Here is a 4,276-nt window from a genome sequence, read left to right as displayed (position 1 = left end):
CTATTTTTGAAATCTTACCTTGCATTTCTTATTACTTTTTTTGTAATTTTTTTTTTGTTGCAATTCAAATTCTGCATTTGATATTTTTAGTATTTCAGTTTTCTTTATCTTTCAAGTAAAGAGAAAATTTTGAAAACTTGTGATCTTGTTCTTTGTATGCGAAGATATAGCCTTGCAAGTGATTTGTTACCTTTTGATCTTGAAATTGATAGAACCTTTCATAAAAGAAAAACCTCGCAAAGACATCTGGAAGAGTAAGAACACTCAAATATGACAAACAAACCACTGAAAGATTATGCAGCACCGTATGTAAGAGGACTTCGTTCTAACATCACAAGCCCATCTGTCGAAGCCAATAATTTTGGAATCAAGTCTGCAATAATCACTATGGTTCAACAGAATCAGTTTGGAGGTGGACCACACGAAGATCCTAATCAACATCTTGAAGTTTTCTATGAAATCTGTGGTATAATGAAAATGAATGGTATTCCAGCAGAAACAACGCGATTATCATTATTTGGATTTTCTTTGAGAGACAGAGCCAAACAGTGGCTGAATTCTTTGCCTGCAAATAGTATATCTACTTGGGAACAATGTGAGCATCAATTTTTGGAAAAATTCTATCCTCCAAGCAAAGTTGCTCATATGAGAAATTTAATAGCAAGCTTCAGACAGTCAGACTCTAAATCATTATTTGAAACATGAGATAGATACAATAATATGCTCAAACAATGCCCACATCATAGATTGGAAAAATGGCTAGTTCTACATACGGTTTATAATGACATCAACTATCATACAAAGGTGTCTCTAGATTCTGCAGCGGGAGGGGCACTTATGAACAAAAGCCTAGATGAAGCCGAGAGCATTATTGAAAGTGTAGCACAAAATCATCATCAACGGGCAACATAAAGGAGTGGAGCTATCATATACAAACCCAATTAAAACATCAGGAATATTTGATGTAGATGCAATTACTTTGATGTCTGCAAAACTAGATGCTCTTACTAAAAAGTTGAAAAATATGGGAACAACTTCTAGCACGGTCAATGCCATAGTGTGTTAATTCTCTCTTAACCATATCAATATGTACTCATCTTTAATGAGTTGGATTATACTTTAACCAAAAATTAGTCCATTAAACCCTTGGTTTGGTTCACAGCTAAATTAAGTTGGTTTATGACTAAACCAAACTGTTTCATAACTAAACCAAATAGGGTCCAACCTTTCATAAGAGATGTAGCTTATCCGCACTTCCATTCCGATAAATATTTCCATATTTGTCTTATTATGGTCCAACCAAACATTTATCTCTTGATTTGAGAATTATATTCTCTAACTTATTTTACATCTTTTAGAGACTCATAGTACATACGACCTAATAGGTTATCACTTTATCTTAGTCGTCCATAATTAACTATTTAATTATGGAATGATCATGAGTGACACCTAGTAGTATATCATGATCCCCAATTAATCAAAAAATCACAGTTGATTTCAGAACTAATTCTGAATCCTTTAACATCTATAGTGAGTCATGCCTTGTTCCTTTCACTCATCTTATACACATTTAGTTCAGGACATGGTCTATGTATCTGTCCCCACTAGGCTGATTATGTCACACCTAGCTAAAGTAATACTTCCTCATTCTATAAATTTAAATTACTCGTATATGCGTATAAGAATCTCATACACCTAGCTGGCCCAAGTAATACTTTCTCATTCTGCGAATTTAAATTACTCATATATGTATACAAGAGTCTCCTATACTTAACCCAAGTAATATTCTCTGATTCTACATATTTTTATTAAAAATTTAGTCAGTTTAATTAATTAATTTTTTTTATTTTAAAATTTAATTTATTCTATTTAATTTTAATTGAATACTCAATCTAAAAAACTAAGGGCGATGAGATTTATTTTTCTTCCATCTTTTCCATTCTCCTCGGTGGATTCACTTTCTGTTAATAAACGTAAAATAAATCCTTATATTCTTGGTTTCCCACCTCTCTACACCATTCTGTACTCTATGCTTGCATAGTTCTATCAAGTATTATTTTGTCTGTATGTTTCTTGATTTTTTTTTTTTTTACATAAAAGTTATTCATTCGATCACAGCAATCTGATCATTATTTGAGCTCAATATTTTTGCTCATGTGCCCTAAGGATTTAACTGAGTTGATAAATGACAGATTAATTATCATATAAGATCTTAGGTCGGATTTCAAGATTGACGGGAGCGTAAATCTCTATAATCCTTGTAAACTCATTTTACTTATCATTTGTCTTCTTAATTATTATGATTTATCTTATTTATGTTGATCGACAAACTGTCGGGATGCTAGATCGAACGTATTTAACGTTTTTTTTCCCCACACAATTAACACAATTAGAGGTCATCAATTGGCAGTGGATCAGCCAGCCATGGCCAGGCCAGGTCAGCAACTCAACATAATATGGGCTGTGTTGTCCAAGTCAGAAAGGCAAACCTCTTCCTACGCCTTCATGGTTTGCAGGGTTATACCAGGCCAAACCCTTAGACTTGGTACAATCTGCAAGGTCGTGCCTGAGCTAGTTTGAGGTCCTGCGCGGCCTTGCCATGCCGCCCAGGCACGGCTAGCAAATATCCAAACCAAAAATGGTCCGGGTCTACCGGCCGGTGCAGGGCAGGGTTCGGATATGCCTGCTGACACCATCAATTGGATAAACCTTCAGTACCTTCACCTGACCACAAGCTCACGGCAACAAGAGCACATCGCCGTGACCATGCGGCGCCGTGCCATGTCATGCCGGTTCAACTTGCCTGTCCAGTATAGGCCCACGTAGTTGGTGTTTTTCTGAGCCGTCCTCGATTAATCCATCGTCCACATCGCCGGATGGTCCACTTAACTACACTATTAATTAAGCCACACAAAATCCAAGCAATCTCACAACTTTAAACTTCCCAACTAATTATCCCCCCACCGTGCCATGCCCAACACTCCAAGCAAATTGACTTGTTCAGTCATCTTCACAAAAAGTCAACGAGACGACTACTTGATTTGACTACTCCAGCACCGCTTGCAGTAGTGTTCGGCTTGATTATAAAAGGATTGAGAGGAGATGATGAAGTGATAAGCATCGCCAAATAACGGTGATCGGGTATCAAAAATGGGGGGAATCGTCACCGACAACGAGGTGTTCCGCAGCATTCCGTTCTACTATCGACGCTATCAGAGACTCCACCCTGCCGGGCCGAGGCAAAGGAGGGCGGCCATAAGGCTGGGCGGCGCCCGGAAATTGAAAATCGTGTTCCGGTTCAAATTACCGACGGCAACGCCGCTGCTCCGGCTACTAGCGTGGGTGAAGAACGCCTACGTCGAGGCATTGTTGTCGCTGGCAGGCGGGGACGGTCGACCGGCGACGGCGGCTCTGGGAGCAGCCAGGAGCAGCGGCGAGGCCCTGTGGGGGAAGAGGATGCCGAGAGGGAGGGAGATGAAGCGGCGGGGATCGGTGGACTTCGAGAGGAGGATGATGGCGCACATTTACAAGGCAATTGTGGAACCGGAGTTGCCCTGCTGCCGCCATTAATTAATCTACTTGTACCATAAATTAGCGAAGGTGTTATTATGATCAGTGCTCGTTTTCCTGCCAGTGTTAATAAATTTATGTGGTTTTTAAAGAAAATCTATCAAATTAATTACTTTGTTAAGACATCAGGAAAGAGAAAAGAAAAACACAGGACAATCTGATACTCTCTTATGAGAAACACTCATACCGATCCTCAACACAAGATTTAACTACAGCATCAATCTTTTTATTGAAATTCCTGTAATGTTACACCACTTAACTACTTGATACTTCAAAAGCCATCTTATTCCTCAACAAATAAACAAACCTCGCAGTAAGCTCTGACCATCTTCTTATCATCGAAATTACACTTTCTGAAACACAGCAAACCTCGCAGTAAGCTCACTTTTTGAGGTTGATGGAGTCGTAACCACTACCCATTTAACAGGAAACACCCCTTATCAAGTTTAACAGCCACCAGACTATGTGCTGCATAAGTTTTCCCAGCCTTACCAAGAATCATCACAAAAAACAACCACCGCCTTCTACGAAAATGCTTCTTCAAGAAACTACTTTGTGACTCGCGTTGATACTGTATTTTATCTCCACTGTAGACTTAATTAAATTCAGCCATCTTAAAGTCAACCCGCTCATCCAGTTGTATAAATTTCAAAGGAGCAGTGGCCCAGAAAGGTGACACACGAATTACGATTGGTGTCCGAGCTGA

General features: G+C 39.0%; 1 non-coding gene across 1 annotated transcript; it reads right to left on the bottom strand.

The window, feature by feature from the left end:
- Positions 1-642: 642 nt before the first annotated feature.
- On the bottom strand, positions 643-749 carry LOC122028417. Its single transcript, XR_006124800.1, has one exon. It is a non-coding gene; the product is annotated as a small nucleolar RNA R71 (small nucleolar RNA).
- Between the last annotated feature and the right edge of the window lie 3,527 nt (positions 750-4,276).

This window comes from Zingiber officinale, chromosome 10A (assembly GCF_018446385.1).
Source record: "Zingiber officinale cultivar Zhangliang chromosome 10A, Zo_v1.1, whole genome shotgun sequence".
Classification (NCBI taxonomy): Eukaryota; Viridiplantae; Streptophyta; class Magnoliopsida; order Zingiberales; family Zingiberaceae; genus Zingiber; species Zingiber officinale.
This window is presented reverse-complemented; position numbering and strand designations above follow the sequence as displayed.